Source organism: Octopus bimaculoides, chromosome 10 (assembly GCF_046866305.1).
Source record: "Octopus bimaculoides isolate indiv1 chromosome 10, ASM4686630v1, whole genome shotgun sequence".
Classification (NCBI taxonomy): Eukaryota; Metazoa; Mollusca; class Cephalopoda; order Octopoda; family Octopodidae; genus Octopus; species Octopus bimaculoides.
In genome coordinates, this window is record NC_142937.1 from 5,959,281 (window position 1) to 5,986,952 (window position 27,672).

General features: G+C 35.0%; 1 long non-coding RNA gene across 1 annotated transcript in view; it reads right to left on the reverse strand.

The window, feature by feature from the left end:
* Nucleotides 1-11,810: 11,810 nt before the first annotated feature.
* LOC128248846 (uncharacterized) overlaps nucleotides 11,811-27,672 on the reverse strand; it is a 29,975-nt gene continuing 14,113 nt past the window's right edge. Inside the window, exons 2-3 of the long non-coding RNA XR_008264968.2 lie at nucleotides 13,771-13,843; nucleotides 11,811-12,176 (exon numbers count right to left, since the gene is read on the reverse strand). This is a non-coding gene — a long non-coding RNA (uncharacterized LOC128248846). The remainder of the gene's footprint in view (nucleotides 12,177-13,770; nucleotides 13,844-27,672) is intronic.

Below are 27,672 nucleotides of genomic sequence, written 5' to 3' on the forward strand. Positions count from 1 at the left end.
TACATAATTCTCTGTTGACAATATTTATTACTAACATTTGCAAAAAGAGAATATCTAACTATAATAATAAAATGATGTCTACTACGGGTCATTGATAGTAACACTGGACATTTTGTCTTTTCCTATGTAGTATACCAAGGGGAAATCAGCGTAATTATCACCTTCCTGTCTCTGAAAATAATTTCAATAAAACTCGAATTAAATAATATAGTGCCCCAGTTGGTGACAGTCGGGTACAGTGGTGCGTCATCACGTGATATTTGTTTAAAGCAGAGGGAACTGAATGTGCGGAAGAGTGACAGAAGTGCTTTAGTGAAAAATAGTTTGCAGCACCGGTGACACGAGAAGATGTTTCCAACCTTCTCCTCCTCCTCCTCCTCCTCCTCCTTTTCTATAGACTTCACACATCAAGTATAAACAGAACCAGAATATGTATTCAATGAAGTATATGTCAACAACTGTCCTTTACTTCTTAACGTGCCAGGCGATTGGCCTGCAAAAGTATATACAGGCTACAAATTGCTAATTGGATCTAGATTAGAGCATAAAAAGCCTTGAGAATCCAATACACTACATAATATATATAACATATGGCAGTGTAAATCTTTACCAGTTTTGTAATGAACATTCCAGTTTTCCTATTGGCGTTTGGAAAGTTACAATACAATCAGTTACCTACTGGTGGGTGCTAATATCGGGATGATGGTTTAACTGCCGATATAGTAAAATCTGGAATGTGAGAGAATTGGTGGTGCCCTACCACAACAACAACCACGACATAGACAAGTCTCTTGAAGAGTTTCATGAGTTTGTTGCCGTTGGCGGATAATCAAATGTAAAGCCTTGTTTTTTTTCTTTTGGATGAAGAAGTGAGAAAGACAATGAAAGAATTATATTAAACTTGCTCATTTACTCGAGTAAACGAATCTCTCAAACTGGCCACCAGAAAAAAAAAAGAAGAAAATGTGTAGGTGGAGTCAAGAAATTTTGTGCTAATTTGTGTGAATTAATTAATTGTCATTAAAAGAAAGTTTCTACTATTCCTAAAATGGATCGTTACTTCTCAAGGCACAATACAATACTTTATTTTCTAGCCCTTACGGTACCAGTATTTTATTAAGTTAATCAAGCTTGTTTTTTACTATTATATTTTTATGTCTTTTTATTTCTCTCATTTCTAATATATAGATATTCAGAATAATATTGATAAACTGACGCATGTATAGTTTTATTGAGATATGTAAGGTGTTATTTTAATTTAAATAGCGATTATCAGATATCCGTAAAATTCAGTTTTCCGCCAAGCCTCTGATCCCAGTGGTACTTGATAGGAAGGAATTTAAGGATTAAAGATTGGGTGCTTTGATGCAAAAGCATTTAGTGATTCTTAAAACTTTCTATAATTTTACTGTTTAAAGATGCATCGGTGGTGGAAATTCTACGTTTAATTTCTATGTCTTTTAATGCGTAGATTTTTATCATAAAATTATTTTATTGTATTAACGTTTTGGATTATATCTACGACTTTGTTCCGGAGTTAGGGTTCTTGAAAGCATAACACATGGGCATGTTTCATTATGTTAAATATTTTTATTACCATCTTAATTTCGGTTGTTGAACGTGTAACATTCGAACTCACGTAATAGCAAGTAGGATATTATTGATGCTGAGGGAACAACTGACATTGGTAACATTGAAATTGCGAAGAGCAAATGTTGAATTATCTCTCACCCCTTTATTTAGTGCAGCACAAAACGATTATACGAATACATTCTTATACAAAATGAATTAACACATTTTCTATATTATATATACTGTGTAATTATCTTATATAACAATAGCTCCAAATTACGATATCAATAACAAGCTACAAACCATCGACCTTTCTAATAGAAGGTGAGCTCCATATCTAATCATCCATCTGCGACTCTCTCAATACACAATACAATTAAAATTATTATGAAGAATCCTACAAGCAAAAGTGCTTCACTTATAATTTGTAATGGCACCTTATATTTACAGAAGAAACATTTGTGATTCTAAGATAGCAAATTTGAATAGACTTTGTGTCTTCTAAACTCAGCTTCATTACTTAAATATCATTAAAAGCAAATTGAACAAGCTAAACACAATATACTGCACTTCATAGGAACACCGCAAGTGGTATAACTGATGAAACCTATGTGGTATCTTTCTAACATCTTCCAGTCTATCAGCTTCAAATTCTTAATACATTGAGGTGAATTTATTAGAGCTGTAATTTTCCTTGAATTTGGCCATGTTTCATATTAAGATTAATGATATATATCTCTACATCAAAAACTATAAATGTGCTACCTAAATGTAACATAATTTTAATGTAATAATTACTGAATAATATTAGCTATGTAGTTGAAATCAAATATAGATTTAATAACGGAGAAAGATTAATCTCTAATCTTTTACTATCTTATCAAACAATCTTGATCTTATTCTCACGTTTAGTATCAACCTTTACCAACCCATCACCTCCTGATCACCGTTTAATCATTAAAATAAATCTAATTTAATCCTATTGCATTACAGCGCAATAGGATGAACCGAAGTTTGTAATGTCGAACACATCTTACCCTGACTATATGTATATATAGATATGAGTGTGTGTGTGTGTGTGTGTGTGTGTGTGTGTGTGAGCGCAGATGTAGCTGTATAGTTAAGAAGTTCCCATCTCATTCCGATCCACATAGTTTCACATTCGCCAATGAATGTATAACTGTATGTAAGTATACGCACCTTTCTCCCCTCTACACGCATACATACAAACACTTGAATACACACTCACATGTACGCACACACGCAGACAGACACACAGACATGCACAGACACATATGATGAGTTTCAATTCTCACATGAGATGATAGGGTAAAACATCAAACTAAGAACAATGAACAGCTGTGTCCTGCTAAGCCCTCATTCGACGAAGCGACGGAAGTCCAATAAAACAATAATGTGTGTGCTTGTGTGTGTATGTGTGTGTGTGTGTGTGTGTGTGTGTGTGTGTGTGTGTGTGTGTGTGTGCGTGCGTGCGTGTGCGTGTGAGTCTGTGTGTATGTATGTGTGTGTATATGTGTGAAGTCTTATTGTGTTTATTTACATCACATCCTCCATATCAGCTCGCTTTGGATTTCTTCTGTAGCCGCTCTTGATGCAGTGGACCCAGTTCTAGATAAGGAGTTCGGAGTTTACGTTCAAATTCATTTGAGCACCTCTACCTGTTCTTTTTTTTATACTGAGTATATCTGGCTATCAACTAGCGTCTATGTATATATATAGTTAGCAAGGTGAGACACACATAAGAAAGAAGAAAGCAAAGGACCACTGATGAGGTCACAGAAGTGTAACGAAAGAACTTTGGCCGAAATAGGATTAATGTAATATAATGTAATATAAAGCTGAAGCAAATTAACACCAAATATACAGTGCATGTGTTTTTATTGGCTAAACTGGCAATATGACCATCCCCGAGTACAACAATATATATATATATATATATATATATATATATATATATATATATATATATATATATATGTATGTATGTATGTATGTATGTATGTATATGTATAATATGTGTGTAGGTGTGAGAATGTAAATACACTCACGCACACACATAGTGGCACTGAACCCGGATACATATATATGTGTCTGTGCGTGTCACCATCGTTTGACAGCCGATGTTGGTGTGTCTGCCTCCCATTAACTTAATTCCAGTAAAAGATACCGATAGAATATGCACCAGATTATAAAATACTTTGTCGATTCATTCGACAAAAGTTCTTCAAGGCAGTGCCCCAGCATGGCCACAGTCTAACGATTGAAAAAGGTAGAGGATAAGAAAAAGATGTAAAAGACACGCACACACACTCGCGCGCACCTCTCTTCCCCCTATGAAAGAGGGCTGAAAAGTTCATATGCTGACTATAAAGGAGTGATGCTGGAGCTGTGAAATCTTGTATGCATTAATTTCAACATTTCTTATTAATTTCAATATTTCTTAATAAGTAAAATGGGTCTGTCTAGTTTAATTGACATCAAAATGTTCAAAAAACACTTCAAATGTAACTAGTACCGAATTCTCTTGAAAACTGACATCAAGTATCTGCAGAAAAATGGTTTACTCTCCAAGGACATTCATGCTGACGTGGTTGCTGCATTGGTGGAATGACGCTCCACCTTTCTCAATAGTGCAAACGTGGGCAGTTAAATTTAGGAGAGGTGGGGAGAATCTTAGAGATGACGGAGCATTTAGATTTCCTGTAATTGACAACATCGAGGGATATATTGATCGTGTTCAGCACATGGTGATGGTTGAAAGGCGATTAACTATAAATCAAATAGCCAATGTTATTAGCATATCCGTGAGAGGGTTGAGAATATTCTGCACAATGAACTTGGCATGACGAAGGTTTCTGCTCGGTAGATGCTATGTTTTCGGACATTTGATCAAAAGTGCACTAGGCAGATTCCATCATTGGCAAATCTAACATTGCTTGAGACAGATCCTTGAACGTTTCCTAACCGAGGATGAGTGTTGGATTCATTACTTTGAGCTAGAGGCAAAGAGACGATCCATGCAGTGGAAACACCCCCGCCTCACCTGCTCCAAATAACTCAAAGTCGTTTCATCCCCAGCGAATGTGATTGCCTCAGTTTTGGTGGGATGCGTAAAGCAATATGGTTATAGACTGTCTTTAAAAGGACCACATCATCAATGGAGAGCATTGTGCCAATTTGCTGAAGCAATTACGAAAGGCTATCAAGAAGAAACACCTAGGAAACTGACAAAAGGGGTCTTGTTTTTATCAGGACAATGCTCAAGCAGACAAGTCTTTGCTTTTAATGGCTACTGTGCATGACTGGCTTTGAACTGGTTGGAAACCCTCCCTATTCTCTTGTTTCAGCCCCATGGGATTATCATCTGTCCCCTAAAATTTAAAAAAAAACATTTTGGCTGGGAACCAGTATCACATTTATTATGATTCATATTTGCTGTTGGTGACTTTTTTTATCAACAGGATGAAAGCTCCTTCGCCAATGGATGGAAAAAGCGTGTGGACTACAAGGGGACTATGTTGAAAAATAAACTTCATTTGGTCACATTGCATCAGAGTATCCTGGAAAGATTATGAAAGTTTCAGTGACCCTAGTGTATAGAAATCTTATGTCAAAAACGCTTAACTTATATTTAACATAAATATAGATCGATAAACATATAGCTGTCTGAAATGAATGGTGGATCGAATAAATATAGTTTGTACCAGCCTCTGCAAGAGATCAGTGCCGAATCATGATGCCAGATGAGTGAAAAATAATTAAAGAATGAGAAATAGAGTTTTTTAAAAATCAGATAGCCACAGACACAAATAGCTAGATAGATAAGTAGCTATATACACAGATACACACACAGACACACAGACATACACACACACAGATATAGATAGATAGACAGGCAGACAAACATACAATCAGACAGACAGATAGATAGAATCTATAACCCTGTAAAAGTTTTTCTTGCTTTGGAGATTTTAATGGCTATTTATCAAACAGTGTTCGCGGCATATACTAGAATGTCTGTAGTGGAAACCACAGCTTATATGTACAATTTTGCGAGCGTTTTTGTACGACATCAAGAGAATTTGAATTGACCCATCGGAGAATAGCAACTTCTGACAGTCAGAAAGCAATCAATCATTTGTTTGAAGACTCTTTTCAACGACGCTTGTTCACAGAGCCACTATCTACAGCCAATGTTATCGATTGCATAGCGTAGTCAGAACATCATTCAGAGAATAAAATGTCGTGTTAAATAGGGGTATATCTGTTTCTCAAACTTTTAAGTATTATTTCTTTATTTTTACTAGTATTATACGATGTATCTAGATAAGTGCAGGCTTCCAGCCACATAATCTCAGGTTCAGTTTCACTAATAGATAGATAGATAGATAGATAGATAGATAGATAGATAGATAGATAGATAGATAGATAGATCAATTAGAAAAACAAACATGCAAATAGACACATCTGTATATTTCATTCTCCCTTACATACATACACACGCGCGTAAGCACAGGCGCGCATGCACACACGCACGCACGTACACACACACATAAATACTGGTGATTACCGTGTTTCTTCTTAAATCGCGGTTTCATATATCGTATAACCACTTACACACGCATAAGCATGTATATATGAATGCATGTGTGTGTGTGAGAGAGAGAGAGAGAGAGAGTGTGTGTGTGTGTTTATAATTTATTAAATGTACATACGATAAATAGATATTAAAACACCCTTGAATTATGCTGAAAGTTTTCTGAAGATGTTAATTCATGTAGAAATCAATTCACGAATTGTGTTTAGATAAATTTAATGCAATAAACAGCTTTGTACAGGAATGTGTGTGTGTGTGTGTGTGTGTGTGTGTGTGTGTGTGTGTGTGTGTGTGTGTGTGTGTGTGTGTGTGTGTGTCTGTGTGTGTGTGCGTGTGTGTGTGTGTGTGTGTGTGTTTTACGAACTATGTAGCATTACGAATAGTACTCGAGACGTATAGAAAAATAAATATTTTTTACACACACACACACACACGCACACACAATGTATATATGTGTGTGTATAAAATATATAAGCCTTGTGAGTGGATTTGGGAGACGGAAACTGAGAGATATAAGGTGATATGCTGTGATTTGACTGCTCGTTCTTGCAGGACAATAAACACATTCGAAGCTCCTCTGTATGCCCGTTGATGTTGTATTACCTGCTTTCTGAGAAAATATTTTCTGCTGCACATTGTTTTCCTTCTCAATTTCCTACCCTGAGCAGTGGCAAACTTTATACAAAGAAACGGCTATTGCTGCCAAGAATTGTGTTTTGTACTAATTTGTTGCAGCGTTATTTTTTTGTTTCTTTTGATACCATGGAAAGTAATGAACAGAACAAAACTGTCAGTTTAGAGAGTAGCTGGTGATTCAAGTTGACGTTTTATCGTGACGGTTCCTGTCATTATTTTCGGACACATCACTATTGAGTTTAATTTGTGGTCTACTAAATGAAATGAAATAGATTCCTGTTGTTCATTCGAAAGACAAGCGCTTGTAATTATGTTTTTCAATGAGAAGTTATATTTAACTGAAGAGATGGTAGAATTCAACTTCAAATCTGTTTTAATTAATTTTTCCTCGAAATAAAAACAAAAAACAATAGTGACTTAATGATGATTTTGTAAGACTTAGCGGAAATAGACATATGAAAGACGAAAACAAAATAGCCAGTTTATTTGTTTGATGAAATACCTTTGAGAGAGAGCCAATAAACGTTTTATTAATTACAGATAAGAATTTTAGAAAATATAAAAGAAATCATTAATCATAAAATTGCATATTCTTTTTAAGTAGAGGTGGCTGCTTCAGGGGCTCCTAAGTGATGTCTCAGTGAATGTACTGCAACTTATTTAGAATATATAGCGTTATTTCTTTACGTCTATCATTTATATCTCATTGGTTTCCAATTTGTCTTACATTTCTCCAATTTTAAACTTAATAATTAGGTAACAACAATTTAGCCCTTTTATTTGATCATACCTTTCCGTAACAAATTTGAGTTTGTTTCTATATATAAGAATATATAATTAATTGATATTTTCCAGACTCAACTTCTTTGCTAAGGTGAGTTGTTTCATTGAAAGCTCCAAACGTTTATCCTACCTTTCGAGAGCTGGTATTTATCTTTTAATTTTTACTTGTTCATTCATGTGGTCATGTTGGGGCATTGCATTGAAGGGTTTCATCGAAAAAACTCGACCCCACTACTTATGTTTTAAGTCCGTTTCTATCTCTAGAGGTATGTGTTACCGAACCGAGTTGTCATGGGGACGTAAACACACCAACATCGCTTGTCAACATGGTGGCAGGGGACAAACACAAAGGCACACACACATATATTTACAATGGGCTTCTTTCAGTTTCCGCCTACTAAATCCACTCATAAGTCTTGCGTCGGCTCGAGGCTATAGAAGAAGGCATTTGCCCAAGATGCCACACTGTGGAACTAAACCCGGAAGTATGTGATCGAGGAGCAAACTCTTTACCACGCATCCAACCCTGCGCCTATACACACACACACACACACACACACACATACATATATATATATATATATATGTTTCTACACACACACGTGTGTGTTTGTGTATGAGTGTGTGCATAAATGGAACACAGAGAACGTAGTCGGATTCAATGATTTATATAATGTACATGTTTTTCTTCAGATTACCTGACATATCTTAGATATTTTTCTATATAATGCTAAATGTCTGTGACTGCTTGCCTGTATGCCTACTTGCTTGCGTACTTTCTTTCTTGCCTGCTTGTCTGTAATTTAATACGACCAAATCGGCACATAATGGGAAATACTCTGAAAGTAATGTATTCTTGAAATGTATTCTTGAAACAAGCAGAATTAAACAAGTTTCGTGTAAATCGGACCACAGATTCTCGAGGTACGCGGTTTTGGGGACTTCGTTTCCACAAAGTTGAGCAATGAAACCTGGAGTTATTGCCCTTTACTGTGAACACCTGGATAGTTTTGTTTGTGCACTTGCTTCTTTGCGTGCTTTTCTGTAATTTAATACGACCAAACCGACGCATAATGGTAAAATACTCTGAAAGTAAGTTGCCCCTAAAATGGGATTACAAACGGAATAAGACAACTTTCACGTAAATCGGACCGCAGGTTCCCGGGATACGCGGTTTTTTCGGGTACCTTTATGATTGCCTGCTTGCGTGCTTGTCTGTAATTAAGTACAACCAAACCGGCGTATAATAGGAAAATACTTTCAAAGTATGGTGACATTGAAATTTGAATACACACGGAATAAAACAAGTTTCGCGTAAATCGGACCACTGGTCCCCGAGATACGTGGTTTTTTCGGGTACCTTTATAAGTAGCCAAACCGGTGCATAATGAGAAAAATTCTTTGAAAATAAGGTACCATTGAAATATGTATATAAACGTAATAAAACAGGTTTTGTGTGGATCGGACTACGGGTTCCCGAGATATGCATTTTTTCGAGTACCTTGAACTATTGGTTAGCCAACGGGTCACGGGTAGTCTGGTATTATATAAAACACAGCTGTGTGATCAAGTGTCACTGGTCTCGTTCATCGGCATTACTGGGCAACGATACACATAATACCTGTGTCTATTGCCAATTCAATACGTTTATGACTCCATTATTTACAATCTATTTTATGTCTATTTTCACATGGCGCTGGGTTTTCCATTTGATGATTCTTTACTTCAAATCTGCTGTAGCAGCTTAGTTGCTTCTGTTCAGCTGTGTGTGAACTTTACTCAGTCAAACAATAGAAGAACATATAGAATAAGAATAAAAATGCGAAATAAAACGGAAAAATCAAAACAATAATAATAGTATAATAATGAATATAAGAAGAAAAGAATAGAAAATGAAGTGTGTGTGTGTGTGTAAAGATGAAAGTAGAGCAAAATTTGAGTTATGAGATAAGTATCAAGTTTCTGTAAAATATACATACTTGCATACATACGTACATAATCATATCTGTATATGTGTGTGTGTGTGTGTGGGTGGGTGGGTGGGTGGGTGGGTGTTTGTGGGTGTGTTTTATATGCGTGTCATCATTTTATGTCACATATATATTATACCTAGATACTTTAACTCTGAATTCCTTAGGAATATTAGAAAGTGAATTATTTCAAAAAGTTATTAAAGTGTGATCGAAAATATATTATCTATCATAGTAAATGTGATATCAGATCTCTGCGTATTCATTACAAAGATATTCCCTTTACACACATTTAATATTCTGTAGTAAGTGTACAGTCATTTTGAAAAACTTAATATCATTAATAGATATATTACATAGGGGAATACTGAATAATTTATCACTTTTACTTAGAGATATAACACGATATCTTAAAAAGTGAATAGGATTGAAGTGTAAATCATTTAATCGTATGGATGTATAACTATGCATGCAAGCATGTGTGTGTGTGTGTGTGTGTGTGTGTGTGTGTGTGTGTGCGTGTGTGTGCGTGTGCGTGTGCGTGTGCGTGCGTGTATACTCGCCATGATTGACCGTTAACTCCAAAAGATTTGTTATTATCTCTCTGTTTATTTCCTCGTGTTCATTTTTGTTGAAGAGCGTAGGCTCGAAACGTATAAGACATTATCACCTTCCCGAGTGAGCGTGAAACGCCTGCTTGCTGCTTATACACCTGTCTTCATCTTTTGTTTTTTCTGTAAATTTCAACTATATATATATATATATATATATATATATATATATATATATATATATATATAAACATAGAATTGCGACCTTTACAATATTTTAAGCGATTGAAGGCGCAGCATGACAATGCACAAGGAAAACCATTGGTACAAGTAGACAAACAGATAGACAGAGAAAATTACCGTCCATGCCAACTACAACAGAAAGAGTCAAACATCACTATACATATTTCCAAACGCATTAGGATAAGAAAATTCAAAGACACACGAAATAAACCGAAACTTTACAGACGCATGCTTCTACAAGCGAATGACCAACTTTATGCAAACATACAGCATCACCACCACCGCTCATATTTGTGAAAATTCAAACCGTCTTACACAGAGGAGTATATAAGAAGCTGCATATTCAAGCATACATTAAAATAGACAATTTTTCGGATGGAAATTATTTTATTAATGCATTGCTATATAGAAGTAGCATAGGAACTTTTACGAGTGCACTCGAAGACATTTGCCGCAAACAAATTACAAGGATATGTATATATATATATATATATATATATATATATTTGTATATATGTAAGTATGTATAAAAATACATATAGATATACATACACATGCACTCACACACACACACACACACACACACACACACACACATACATATATATATATATATATATATATATATATATATATATATATATGAAAGCGCATGGCCCAGTAGTTAAGCTGTTGCATTCACGGTCGCTATATTGTGTGTTCGATTCCCAACCCGAGCGGTGTGTTGTGTTCTTGAGCAAAACACTTCATTTCACATAACTCCAGTCCCCTTTTCAGGAGGAATGTTGGTCTGTGTGCCTATCCGACGGCTATAACAATACAAAGCACATTGTAACCAGCGACATTCTTCGTATACGAGTGTCTAGTTGCCATATGAACTTCGTATGCTACTCATTGAACTAGCGTACGACAATGGGGATTATCCCACCTTCTCTGGTACTCTTAACACAATCCTTTAGTATAACAGATACGATAAAGTGACACATGGCTGGATCTTTGGATTATACAAGTGCCATAAATTCTACGATCTTCTATCCGGTCTCAGTCTCACCAGATTCACTCAAAATCTTTGCTAACCTGTCGCTATGATAAAGATTTCATGTTATCTAATCCAGCATGTTAGGTTTGTAAAGCAGAAGTTTTATCAACTCAATCATGCCTTCGTCTTTATATATATGTGTGTGTGTGCGCGCGCGCGCGTGTATGAGTGTGTGTGTTTGTGTGTGCGTAGAGAGAGACAGACAGACAGATAGACAGACAGACAGATAGACAGACAGATAGAGGGAGATAGATAGATAGATAGATAGATAGATAGATAGATAGATAGATAGATAGATAGATAGATAATCTTTCCCCTTCCTCCATATTTGAAACTCGGCCTGCATTTATCGATAGTACTGAATCGTTTTATTAACCAAATGCTTTTTTTAAGTTACATCTCTTTACAGATTTACAAAGACGAGTAGAAATGTGGAAATCTAATTATAAATACGATTAGCGTTTAAATAAGAAGGTACAACCGGAAATTGAACTTGCAGCGTAAACTCAACTTACAGTCACTCTTTACTATCTATATGTTATGATAATGATAGCAAAAACAGTTGTCCCAAAATATAAACCTTGCTAGATCAGCTGCTGCATGAATAACTTTTCATACATATTGAATTTTCACAGTGAATGCCGTTGCGGTTCACCTTACTGAGAAAACATTTATAGCGCTTCAATGACCAGCTACAGGAAACGATGCATCAGTGTTAATATGGTGGTAACTATGTAGATTTCGAAATATTTGTCAGTGCTTAGCTGCAATAAATAGATGAAGAAATAGCAAACACCAATAGAGAAAAACATAAAAGAGAAGCAAAACAAGAAATATTCATTTTGAATTAAGCAAACAAGTGGAAAAATAACTGGATATAAATCAATGATATTGTTCAGTTGCGACAGAATTTTAATGTGAATTCCTATAACATCTGTACGTTTGGGTTGTTGCAGCCAAGAGAAGAGAGTTCACGTCGCGACCCTGTTTTCAGTAATCGTTTCACAACAACTCATTGGACTCCATGAGAAGAAATTTTTAGGTCTCTGCCTTTTAGTTTTTCTTTTAATTTCTTAAATTTATTTTAGCTCTATTTGTTAATATATTTACTTTTCTGCTTATTCGTTCGCGCAACTATTTACTCCACACTAAAATACTGAATTTCTGCTCAGTTACAAGATTAATTTCGGTTGTTTGTCTGCGGTGACATGAATTAAATTCAGAATGTAGAGAAGTAATTTCAAATATTACTAAGGGTTTAGTTTCAATAATCTACTGACACTGACCCTGTGTTACCGTCCTAAATTCAACACAACAAACCTCTTGAAATCCGCTTTGCTTTTCAATTACCCCGGTTAAGTAATAACGTAATCGATTTAATCGACTTCTAAATTCAACGTCTATTTTAAAAATCAATTTCTGAGAGAGGTTCGAGCTAGGTAGACTGGATCGTTGGAAATTTCACTATTTATTTATGCTGTTGCTTTCGATTTCGCTGTTTATACATGTTTATTTTAAGCTGTTGAATTAAAACAATGTGAGAAGACGAGTGCTTTAAAGAAGAGAGTCGAGTATAACAACGACAAATTGAGTGTCATTACGGAAGCGAACGTATGCAAAAGATTAAATAATAATCCCACAGTAGGGAGGTATGGCCAAAACATCAATAAAATGCACCAGGAGCTATAGTGTTTGTCCAGCATCTGCCAGTCGAAAAGGATCACTTGTCTAGGGCAACACATAACAACTGTACCAAATGATTTTACAGAAATTTAATGAAATGATCTACGCACTCTCCCTTACTCAGCTTACTCTCTGGGCCTCTTTCCCACTATTATTGTTATATGGACTGTTAGATATGTAATTCGTCTGACGTTCCGTGTGTCTGTGGTTCGTCTGAGTTCATTGTTTCATTGTTGTTGTCTTGTGGGACTGTCGTAGTAAAATGTCATTGATATATATATGGCGGACATGACTTTTGTTTATTCATAACGAACATTGGGTGAGTGCGTTCTTTGTATGTAATTGAACAATAAATGTAATAATTAAATTGTATAACGCGTTATGTTATCTCTGCGAGTCAGTCAGAGGGAAACATAACAATTATGTTTTCAAATGTCTCGATAACTTCCTGTAAATGAAAACCGTCAACCATGCGGCAGCTCAAAATAACTTCAAAGAATTTATTGGTTCCAGGACTCCAGAATTCTAAATTCGTGGGACAAATAAACTGCTTTCTTCTTGCCAACAGGAACTATAGAGACTAATGGTTATTATTTCAGTTAATAAAATCTACTCTGAGCTAAGATATATTGCCTTAAATTTGACTTAAAAATCTACAATTATTTTCGCACCAACCTGATAAAATGCCATCGCTAAACACTGACTTCATTTACTCTGCAACTCAAGCGTTTCTATCAGTCTTGATATTCTGAAATGGTGAAAACAATCGATGATGTTGCTTGCATTAATATGTTATTAAGCAAGTGAATCAGAGACATGTTTTTGTTTCTTTTTCATTAGATTCGACTCCGTTTGTTACAAACTGTTGACTAATTCGGAAACTAGGAAAGTAACTGAACCTTGACCACTAAACTAGACAATTTTGTTTATAATTTTTTTTTAAACTGTCTGTGAATATCGGGCTTTGACAGTTCCATCTCAGGTGATTGTAACAATGGTGGAAAAAATATCAATGTTAATTTATTGATGCGTTTGGGCCGGTTTATGTCTGTATTTCAGACAACTGTAAAAAAATGTTTTAAAAATTCCAAACTCTGCAAAACTCAGGTACAAATTCTTCATGGTTCAAAGCGTTGCTTACTTTTTACTCACCCTGATGTAAAACACCTTTATGAACTAGGAAAAGTGTCTAAACTTGATCAGTGGGTCCCACGCCACCAATCTGCCTCTCTGATTATCATTGAAGAGTCGGCTTGCTACCGAACTTTTCCTAAGGATAACCATTACACATGATCAGAACTAGCTTCCCTATGATTATATCCAAGAAAAACGACAATAGTTGGCACTCATAAATAGCAGTATCTATCCCCAAAGCAAGGTCACACTCGTAAAAATGCTATTCTCTGAATTTGGTGAGGTATGAAGTCGCTTATCATGAAGTGTTAAATCATAACGAAATAATTAATGTAGGGAAAATATTTGTCGTCAGTCGGAAGCATTGCAAAATGATTTGCAGAAAAACTGCCCATTATTCGTCAATCGTAAAGGGGCGTTGCTCTTGCACGATAAGGCAAAACCACCTATTACCCAAGATCCATAAGAAAAAATTAAGGCACTAAATATGGAAGTTTTGCCTCATCTGCATTCTGCCTGACAACCATATTTTCAAATCATCGCTACATTATTTAGAGAGAAAACAGTTTACTAATTGTGAAGAGATTAAAAATGATATTATTATTTCTTCTTCCTTCGAACCCAACTGAACAACAATTTGCGAAATAGACGATATTGTGTTATTCATAATAAGAGGATCCATTCCCTTGATTAAATATATCAATTAAGATCAAAGAAGTATTTGTTTCCTCCACTCCCATCTTCTAATCCAACAGGATTTATTTATGTGTACGTATGTGTCGTTAATTGCACCAAGGCATTTACAAATTAGTCATGTAGATATGCGAATAAACATTGTAATTTAGTAGGAAACAAGAAAAAGACTATTATAGTTAAGTAGATATCCAGTGAGTTCATATATCATCATCGCAGCTAAGACAATGTAGAGTCCAGGCAATCGTTTACAGTTATTTCTGAGGTTCAGCGAACAGTAAGTACAGCAGAGTGCATATTGTGTATATATACATGCATTGTGTTGCTTTTAACAAATGTATATGACATAACGTAAATTTACGTCTAATTATAAAATTGTAGTGTCATTGAGAGAAGAATATACATATGTGTGCGTATATATATATACATATATATATATATATATATATGTGTGTGTGTGTGTGTGTGTGTGTGTGTGTGCGTGTGTGTGTGTGTGTGTGTGTGTGTGTGTGTGTGTGTGTATACATGGATATGTATATACATATATGTATATATATATGTATATATATATGTATATATGTATGTATATATATGTATATACATATATGTATATATATGTATATATATGTATATATATATATACATATATGTATATGTATATACATATATGCATATACATATATATGCATGTATATATGTGTATATATATATATATGTATATATATGTATATATATGCACACACATATTTATATGTATGCATACACACACACGCATATATATATATATATATATATATATATATATATATATATATATATATATATATATACGTGTACGTGTGTGCCTGTTAGATTCATGCTCTTGCAAGTGGGGTTTTTTTTCACTCATTACTGCAGAAAGTAGAAATAGATTGAATATAATCGCTTGAGCAATAATATGAAAAATTATTCAATTCCATTATCTTACAGATGATTGCTATTTTTGCTATTGATAAATAGATGTAATTTTCGTAAATTTGACAAAATTGTTCAGAACATAATGAGACATTTCTGTATTATATTGAAACGATAAATACATTAATCTTTAAATATTAATGAATTCAAGGAGGAGATTTTGAAAGAATTTTTGGGTTTTTTTCTTTTTCTGTTTTTACATCTTTTAATGGGAAACATAATTTTAATTGGAATAGAAGGCAAACACAAAGTTTGCAATCACTTGGATTATGGATAAAATTAATGTTAATCATAAACATACAAGGGCGAAGACGGAGACTCTGTAAGCGACTATTAAATTATAAATGATAAATCTATGAGGTAATTAATAAAACCAAAATTGCAAAATAATTTTAATTTGATTTTCAGATAATGCCCAACGAATATGGTGGAGTAGTTGAAATGATAGTAATTGATTTTGCCGCTGTAGGTTCTGTGTTCTAATTTCTGCACTGAACTTTTTCCCATGGTCTGTATCTTATTCGGTTTGAAAGCGTAAGAACCGATGTTTTTGTTTTTATGTTATGTTTCTGTTTGATAATCACGTTCTGCTATTCCAGGTTGTATATCTCTCCGTTCAAGTACCTTCGTACCTTTAGTTTTTGTATCTCCCTCGGTTTGAAAACGTAAGTATAGTTACTTTGGTTTTTATAACTTGCTGTTGTTTGAAAGATGTCTTTTTCTGAACTTGAATCGAATCATGTTAGTTAGCTCTGCCTTTTTCAGCAGATATGCAGCTTTGGCGTACTTTGGCGTATCGTAAATAATATCAGTAACTTCACAGAATTTATTAAAGCGGTTATGAAATGGGTTGAAGCTGTTGCCTAGTGCCAGATATGGCCTGAAAGTGCAGATAAACCTTTAAAAATTCTAAATGTGTTTCACATAAGAGAGCAATGACCGACAGTACCAACTTTATGCAGTCGGTCAACCTGCTTAAAATATCAACCAAATATCTTTCAAATGATACTATTGTCTTGACAAACGAAAGACCCGTTGAACAAGCAATTCCTCAATACACTACACCTGAAATTAAGGCGAAGTGGTCATGTTTGAAATGACTTTGATCATATGTATTCTCGATTAAAGATCGTTGGAAACTAATCAACAGCAACAAGAAAATTTTCGATCAACAATTTGAAAAGGTTTCCCGTTTGTTACTGAATAAAATTTTCGTATCTCACAGTGTTCTAAAGTTTGGAAGTTGTACAAATTAATTATGACACCAACAAAGTTCATAAGTTTTAATTTCAGGTTTCCTTTATTAATTAAATGATGCTTTGACTGAATGAATACTATTGAGAGATATCAGGAGACAAGTCATTGATTCGAAGCATTAAACATTGTTGGAAAACTGACCCTAGAGGCCTAACAACACTTAAACATAATAAATCAAATAATGTAAATTTTAAAAGTAGGTTTTCTACAAAGACATTTTCTGTAAAATTATCTAGACATCAATAACTTTTATATCGATTTAATTTTTGAAGTTCTCTTTAAATCTTATATCTGTTTATCTCCAGATTATTTTATATTTTTCTAATTCTCATGTTATGAATACAAATTACTCAAAAATTATTTAGAATTAATATTCGTGTATATTTTGTGTCGCACTCTTAAAATTATACATCTGAAATGTTCTACTTTCAATTTGAAGTTTTGTTTTTCTTTAATGTAATTAAAAAAAACATCATTTTTAAATATAATAACATTGAGAGTTATACAAGGCAGAATACTTGTAACACGAGAGAAAAAAGATGCGTCACGATTCTGTATCTTCTCACATAAGAAAATACAGGAGGATGAGTTAATAATGACCTTATTCAACATATCCCCCTCTCAGATTCACACACTTTTTGCAGCGGTCTTTCAGTTGTTCTGAACCCTGTAAAAGAACTCGGAAAGTTGGGTCTCCAACTAGACCTTTTGCGATACCCTTCAAGCCAGGACCTTTTCAGCACCCGCCATGTACACATTCAAGTTACGTATTCCTCAACATTTTCGTCCACCCAGTTCAACGTTATATGAAAAGAGATATAAGATTCATAATTCCAGTTGGTGGAAGCGTTGTTTGTTGTAATTTGATCAAAAGCCGGCTCTGACTCATTAGCTTTATATGATCATAAACACTCAAGACTTGAACATCCAGCTTTTTGTGTCTAATGGTAATTGTACGCTAAACTGCATTATGAATTGTGCGTCTTTTAAGACTGCACTCTAAGATTAACAGATATTTAGCTGTTGTTTATTGCAGTTCCACCGATCTCATTGGAAGTGCTATAAAAGTGACGTTTGGTTAGCCTGTAGTTCCAATTTCAATCCTACTGCAATTGAAAAGTGGCGGATGGAAGGAGAGTTCAGCATGCCTTTTTGTTATTGGATTGAATGAAGAGCCTGGTCCTACAGGTGGACTCAATTGTTGTAACTGGTGGTTTGCCTCCAATACCTACAAGAATGACCACTTAGATAACGAGGATCGTTGCTCGATCGGCTTGAAACAGCCGCCAAATGTCCCTACAAATCACGCGCTACCGTATTTAAGGATGACGGTGGATGAGTTTTCCGTACACTCTGCCTAAGAAAAAGATTACATGGCCGTTTTTATTATAGGTCTACTGGATCAAGGTTACCCTGGGGTTTAAAAAAAAAGCAACATAAGTTTTCTTGAGTTTTGGAAATATCACAAATAGTAGAGAGAATGATGAATGGATTCTATCAAAGTAACTCTTTGTTTATAAATTCAATCCATCTTCTGTCATTCTTTACCTTTTATCATTTCAGTGGAGGGAAATCTATATAACTTGGCCTTCTAGAAAGTTGAATTTTGTCATATATTTGAGTATATTTGTCAGACATCTGAGTTACTGCAGCTACTGCCCAAATCACCAGCACACCAACAAGCTTTATCCTCCACACATTCACTGTTTCTGCTACTGCAAGTGAACCTCCTCCTACTCTTCCAAACTTTGTAGCTGTATACCATGGTTAAGTTAATGTTTGAACACTTAGTATAATGAGAATCAAATACTCAGAAAATCTTATGCGGTAAAGCAAAAATAGGACCAGCTCAGTGACTTTTATCATTTTAACCATTTCGGTAAGTACAGAAGACAACTGAGACGTTTCGCTATAAATAGACACTGCCTTTTCTCAATAAGCATTTTCTATTGTCTTTCACTATACAAATTCTACACTAATCACTTAACCGAATCACTTTTGTAAGGATCTGTAACCTGATAGAAGACGTGACCTTTTGTCTGTCCACGTTCTCATAGCAGTCGCCAATCTGGGGTAATTGAGCCTTCTCATCATGAAGGACCAATAAAGGAGAAGGTCAGTATCCTTCTTCCACTGTATAAAAAATGAACAAGGAAAGTGTTTCATTAGCTACAAAAAATATTTAGTTGAGATTATTTGCCAGAACACAAGAAAGTTCACTACTATAAAGAAACAGCTCACAATAATAACTGCACCATTCTTCAGTTTACATATGGTCTAGTGGTTGGAATGCTGAGTCGTAGCTTCGATTCTTGCACCGAGCAGTGTGTTGTGTCCTTGAGCAAGGGGCTTCTTTTTATGTTATTTCAATCCACTCAGCTGAAAATGAGTACCAGTCCAATGCTACTGCAGCTCTCTACTCTTCAGCTGTCCCATCATCTGTTTACTCGCATCTTTTTTTTTTCTGAATGAAATAGAAAGGCGTTTCATTGGCCACAAAAAATATTCAGTTGTGAATAATTGCCAGAACACGAGCAAGTTCACTGTTATAAAGAATCAACTCACAATAATAATTGCGGCATTCCTCAGAGAGTGTATATGGCTGGTCACTACTACATACGCATCTAAACTAATTAGCGAAAGACTGGTATATGTTACCAAGTCATACTTGCTTGCGAGTGACTGTTTACATTACTGATGTGCAACGTTCTTTGTGATGCAGCATCAAATAGGTACGGTCGATGTATCCAACTGTCTTGTTTGAAATATTGGCACAATATGCCATGAAGGTAGGTTGCTTCCCTCAAGCGAATTTACTTTAAATACACTATATTGATATGGCTTCAGGAAGTATACTATAGCTTAACTTGACTTCATATTATAACGATATATTATATATGCAAAAAGATATGTATATATGTATACATAAACAGACACGCGCACACACACACACACACACTCAAACGCACACAAAAACACACACACAGACACAGACACACACATTTATACTGAAGATATGCAGCGTAGCTTCATGAGGAGATCTAGCAATAAATATAATGCATACATACAGACTGAAGAGAGAGCTCCAATACGTTGCTTCTAAAATATGTTTATAGTAACACAATTGTGTGGGGGGGGTGTACCTGTATATACACATATAAATAGTGTGTATATGCATAAAACCATACGAATATATGTATGTATATGTGCAGATTTGTATTTTTGTTTTATGTATGTATTCTCATGTATATAGTTGCATATCTAATCATGTTCATATATATTTAAATGATAAACTTCTGGAAAGTTTTACTGGTTTTTACTGTTCCATGGATGGAGTGGATCCGTCGTCTTCGAATAAGCTTTCACCTTTCTGGTTTTAAGAAGCCTAATTTCTCAAGATTGGTATTTAGGCAGTGTGTTACATATCCCAGGGCTCCAATAATTACAGGTATAAACCTGAACTTGTAATCTGGATAGACTAACTGCAGATGTCTCGATAGTTCAGCGTAGGTGTTCTCTTTTTCACTTATCTTCAGCTTTATAATATCCGCTGGGCAACTAGTATGTGTGTATGTATGTATGCATGTATCTATCTATCTATCTATCTATCTATCTATCTATCTATCTATGCATGTATGTAAGATTTGAACCAGACACTTCCTAGTTGCGAAGTGAACTTTTTAATTGCTATTTCTTTATAACATGGCAATCGTCATCACAGAGTTTTTCATTGGCTCTCCTAGCTGCTGGTAGGTAACAGAATTACAAATCGAAACAGATTACTATGTTTTATAGAACATTAATATTCCTCCACACCAATGAGGTGGACTTCTACTGGGTTGGTCTACTGCTAGAAGCAATAGCAAAAATCTACCCTCAAATCCAAGAAATTTTAACTTGAACTCCTTTAAGTCTCACTGTACCAGAAAATGACATATTAGAAAACGTGATTGGATGATCACGGTTAGAATTCTTTTGGACATAATCCTACCTGTTCATGGTCTAGTTGAGCCAACGAAGAAGACACTACGTGATTACTCCACCGATTAGTAATAAAAGCTAACCCTCCTTCAAATCACATCCTACCACCTTAGAAACGAACACGATATTTAATATCGTCCTGGGTTCTGTTCACTTAAGAAGAAAACGGGATGGTCTTGGAAGGAACGATCTTTGTCGCAAATAGGTCTGATCAATCAGAGATGTCTTAGGGCTAAACAATAACAACTTCTGTCGGTGTTTTTATTAGTTATTCACCAGTTGCTGCAAAACCTGGCAGTCAGTCAGTAGAAATCGTATTGTTTAAAGTCGGATAGAAGAATCTAGTAAAATCATCTGAACCAGTACGCATGAGACATTTTAGCAGCATATACAAAAACTCATTTTAGCAGCATATACAAAAAAAAAAGGTTTATTTTATTGAATCGTATGCTAAAGGATATTTCCATCAACTTGTGAAACCTTTTTTCCGATCCGAATTAGTTTCTGTCTATTTTTGCTTGTATATGTGCATATATACGTATGCATACGTGGCTGTGCGGTAAGAAATCTGCTTCCCAACCACTTGGTTCCGGGTTCAGTCCCACTGTGTGGCACCTTGGGCGTGGATCTTCTACTATAGCTACGAACCAAAAAAAAAAAAACCTTGTGAGTGAATTTGCTAGATGGAAACTGAAACAAGCCCATCTTACATTTAAATGTGTGTATGTGTGTCTATGTATCTGTGTTTGTCCCCCACCACAGCTTGACAACTGATGTTGACCGATGCCTGCGTATTTACATCCTTGTAACATAGCGGCTCGGCAAAGCCTAGAATTAGTACCAGGCTTTAAAAAAAGGTACTGGGGTCAATTAAATCGGCTAAAATTTTTCAGGGTGGTGCAGCATCGTGGCTGCAGTCTAATGACTGAAGCAAGAAAAAGATACATCAATATATATACATAACATTATATTACATTATGTTGTATAAAACATTATATATGATATATATATATATATATATATATATATATATATATACCTTTGCATATACATACATATATATGAGTGTTTATGTATGTATAAATGTATGTATACATGTATATATGTATGCAAGTAACTATACACAGATATTTGAAAAGGAACTAATAGAATTTGATGGAGGAATTTTTTTCTTCGCTACTTGATATCTGAGAAGTTGATAGAATTTTTAAAAGATTTTCAAAACTAAATTTAAAAGCACATCATTTGATATTTAAACAACACCTTAAAAGTATTTTTGCTTCTCACTAATAAATACACTAATTGTGTCATATTCTAACATATGAAAAAAAAAATGATTTATATTTCAAAATATATTCTTTAATTTGTGTTTCAAAATGACATTTCTATACTTCAATTTATCAGCGTTTTTCTTATATCCTTGCAGAAATATTACTCAAATGTGACATTTCATTTCCAACGTTATTGTTTTGTATTTTTTTTTTTTCTGTGAGCGCATTTCTCCGATGTTCTCAAATGAAATGTAATCTTTCCATTACTCTATCACTTTTATTTTAACACGATATTCCATTGTCAGAAGAAACAAATCAAAAAGTAAAAAAGAATTATTTTTAGAAATGAAAAACAAAAATGCAAATTTGTTATCAAACTACCAACATTTGTAGTGTTATGTTGTTATTATTTTTATTACAATTAAATGTTAATATTATTATATTCCCATACTTGTTGTTGTTGTTGTTGTTGTTGTTGTTAATATCAACTGCGTATGACGTGCAGCGCTAAACTTTTGCAAATTTTTAATATAAGTAGCTTAACTTTATTTTTTATTGTCTCGTTGAAGTTTGTAACAAATTTAGTAATTAGGAAAAAGCATTTCTGGTGTAATATCTCCCTTGTAGAGAAACATAACATTTGAACTATATTGGTTGTTGGGGAACATCGTAAAGAAGTAATTGTAGGAAAGGACTTCGACAATGAGAAAAGCAATAACGGGTAATACACTTCTAAGAAAAATATGAACCTTCAATGTGGCCTGCTGAGCAGCTAGAAATGGCAATAAGATATCCTTCAAATCACGCCTTAGCATCTGAAGGATACACTAGACAAATATAATACCAGGTAACCAATAAAAAGATGGGACGGTCACACTTAAGATGTTTTGGCTCGTAGGTGTGATCAATTAGAGCTGAGCCGGAGCTTAAATAACAACTACAAGGTCAATTAATGAATATGTTCCCCCACCCAAAAGAAACAACAGGTATAATAACAACAAAAGAATATTACATTGGATGATATAGTCCTATATATAATGAGTGTTGGAAAAAGATAGGATAATTAAGGAATGGAACGTATTTTATCAAAATTCTGAATCATGAATGATTTGGGGATAAAAGAAACAAAAGCAACTGTGAATGCAACACTGACATTAACACTAACAGCTTTGCAAGAACAGCGCTGGGGGCGCCGTCCACAAGCCAATATAACTCCGAAACATATTACGGATAGAACATGTACAATAGGATATACAAAAGAAAATTATAATATTGAAACAAATAAATTTCAACAAAGAAACACATTCACACAGATAGCACCAGAAATTCCAACAACCTGAGCAACGTTCCATAATTTGGTACCGCTGTAGGACAAAGAAAGTGACACTGAGTCAGATCAATGAGAAGAAGGAATCGACAAAATAGGAAAATAAGTCACAATGCATCCTTGCCTGACAAATCAATCCGCGAAAAGGTGAGGGGAATGGTGATAAACTCTAAAGGATTCATATATATATATATATGTGTGTGTATATATATATATATATATATATATATATGTGTGTGTGTGTGTGTGTGTGTGTGTGTGTGTATATATATATATATATATATATATATATCTATGTTTGTATGTATGTATGTATGTATGTATGTATGTATACATATATGTATGTATGTATGCGTACATATATGTATGTATATATGTGTAATTGTTCTGCCTTTGTGTGGTTTGTTTTCACATCAATCTGAGGTCATTTTTACATTTCATCCAGTCTAACTTGAAAATAAAGTCGCAGTCAAATATTTGGGTAGCTCGATTCTGTCTCTTCTTCCTCGATGTATCTCCCTCTGTGTTCCTCCCATCTCTCTTTCTCTCTCACTTTTTCTCTTTCTCTTTCAGTCACCATCTCTCTTTTTCGCTTTCTCTACTCTCTTACTCTCCCTCTCGCAATCGGCTACGTTGCACTACGTTTCAATGGAGAAGGGTCACTCTGAGTAACCCTTCCTCTCAAAATAGAGAAGAACTGACCAAAGATATAGTGAGTGACCTATTCTCATCAAAAAAGTTAATTCTCTACGGAAACAGTCCAAGGACAGTTTAATATCTACCATCAGCACCAAACGAAAATAATTTATGTGTGTTTGTGTATATGTGTGTTTGTGTATATGTGTGTTTGTGTATATGTGTGTATACATTTGTGTGTCGTCGAAGAGAGTAAACAACGGGGCGAAAGAAAACGTAAAAACAGAGGCGTTTTTTTAAATAAAAAAAAATAATAATACTCTATGTAGTACTTGCTTCACACCGAAAGTGAATTGCACAGATAATACCGACAAGATGCTGATTTCCACAAGTAAGGAATCGAGAATTTGCAAGTTCTGATGAACTGCTTGGCCTTTAAGACGACATAATTAAGCTTTCTTGGCAACCATCTTTACTGCGATATTTCACCCTTTTCACCTTATCAGATTTCAATACACACAGCTACGAGTATGAGGAAAATTACATAATTTTGAATTTAACAGACTATTGATACAAATAAAATTATCTATTATATAGATAATTCTAATGTTGCTTTTAGAGAAGATGGTAAAGCCGAGGCAGGCTTACACAACAAAGCTACTGGGAGCACTTTAAATACGTACAATACAGATTAATTTTGTTTTTGTTATTTATCTATTTCCAACTGACGCAGTCATAAATGTAACACAAACAATAGTAGGCATCTTCCGTCAGTATACATCAGCAGAAATATGCACATACACCTACACACAGTCACACATACATTCACACACATATACACGCAGATGTGTGTGCGTGTGTATGTGAGCGGTGTCTTACAGCATAAACAGTTCTATGCTAATGAGTGATTGCGTAACCTCTGCTTTTTGTCAGTTATTTATATTTACGAGGGTGTGCTGAAAAGTTTATTGGCTGATTGTAAAGGAGTGATGCCAGAGCAGTGAAATCTTGCAGCGTTGTTTCTTTCCAGGTACAGTGACGCCTGACTGTTCGAAGAAGACTTCAAATGTAACTAAAAGCGACTTCTCTTGAAAATGGACAAATCTTGGTATCGTGTTGTTAACAAATACTTACAAGAAAAAGGGGCTTAGCCCCCAACGACATTCATATTGATATTGTTTACTACCTTAAGGCAGGATGCACCAAACTACAGTCCGCGAGGTCAGTTCATCCGGCCCGCCACGGCGCTGTAGTTTTTGTGTAAGTACCTGGAATGAGGGTTCATTCCTGCAGCGATCGTGTTTTAACTTGCATTGCCGTGTTTAAACCGGTTTGAAGAGTGCCGTATATAAAAAGGACTCACTTCAGTGAATGATGTCATGTATTTTGCATATTTGAGTGTTGAGGTAAGCATCTAATAGTTTCAAACATTGATATTCATTTAAACCCCATATAAACGCCTTGTTTGTACACTGCATTATACATCAGCAAGTACTTTGTGGGAAAGACTTAGATATTTCTTGCGTACTGAAACCAGTCATTTCTGTGGGGAATTACATTCGGGATCATCCACTTAATCACCACCAGTTCCAGGCTTTTCTTGAAGAAATTGATTCTGAATTCTGTGATTTGACTTATCGCTCAGCAGTGAAATGGCTCAGCTGTGGTAAAGTCCTGTTTCGTTTTTATAATCTCCGAAGAGAAATAGATATTTTTCTCACCGAAAAGGGTAGAGCTGATCCACTTCTGTCAGATCCTACCTGGCTGTCAAAGTTGTCATTTCTGTTGATATCAGATCCCACATGAATGAATTGAACTTGAAACTTCAGGGAAATGATAACCTTATTTGTGATCTCTACACTATCATCAAAGGATTTTGGAGAAAGCTATCGTTGTTTGAAGCACAACTGGAAGGAGGAAACTTCTCTCATTTTCAGTGTTTCAAAGAGTTTTGAACTGGAATCGCAGACGTCAACCTCCAGTTTCCGAAGATTATTCGTGACTTAAATAAGCATTTTTTAGAGAGATTTTCAGACCCCGACAGAAGTGAGTGTGACATTCTTCTGTTCCAGAGTCCGTTTGATTGTAACCTTGATGACGTGCCAATCGACCTAGATGGTGCACATTGATTTACATGCAAATGACTTGTTGAAAGAGAAGCACAGAGAAGGAAAACTTGTTGAGTTTTATCGTTGCTTACCCGATGATGAGTTTTCAAAGTTGAAGAAATTTGCCTCTGGTATGGCATCACTGATTGAAACAACTTATGTCTGTGAGCAAACATTTTCAAAAATGAAGCATGTGCAGTCAGCGCTTCGAACGAGGTTCACTGATGATATCTTACATGAAATATTGACGATATCTTAAAAGCAAAACACCAGTTTCACAAATCTCACTAACTTTTTTGCTGCTTAGTTTGTGAGATTCGGATATGTGCACACTGGATGTGATATAAATATCTTATTGCCAACGTCGCCTTCTTTGATAACTTTTTAATGAATGTGTTAGTTGTTTTTATTTTTTGTGAATTCACTATATTGTATTGAACAAAATGGTTACGCGGCCCGCGTTCGTTACTCCTTCAGTTATTTGGCCCGCTGTGACAAAAGACGACTCCTGCATTAGGGGATGACGGTCTAGCTTTATCAACAGTGCAAAAGCAAGAAGCTGAATTTAGGAGGAGAATTTAGGTCTTGAAGACCCAAAATCTGAATGTCCTGCAACTGCCACCACCGAAGAAAACATTGATCTTGTTCACCACACGGTGATGCGTGACAGACACTCAACTATACGTCAAATAGCCAACGCTGTTTGTATAGCTCGTGAGACTTGAGAATATTCTGCACAAAGTACGAGGCATGACGAAGGTTTCTGCTCGGTGGTTGCCACGTCTTCTGACATCTGATCAAAATCGCACAAGGCTGATCACATCAAGGAAAAATCTGATACTATTTCATATATAACTCCAGAATGTCCATTTGAAGAATCTTTAGCCCTACTCACAGTGATTACAATTTGCTGTATACACTAGGATACAGTTGTATCCTACTGTAGTTGTTGGTCTGACTGCTTTCTATAGATTTAAAGTCAATCATATAGACACGTGTTCACTTAGTGGCTCACCTCGTTTTTTTCGTTTTTTCTTTTATTTTGTTAGTTCTCTAATATCACAAGACCAAATATCATTTAAATAACCAGATTGATATATAAACTACATAGATGTAGATTATTTCAACAAAGATACTATATCACAAGCACACACGAAAAATGGAAATGTGAATTGTTAGAATAAGTTATTAAAGTAATCACACTGCGTTAGTTGAT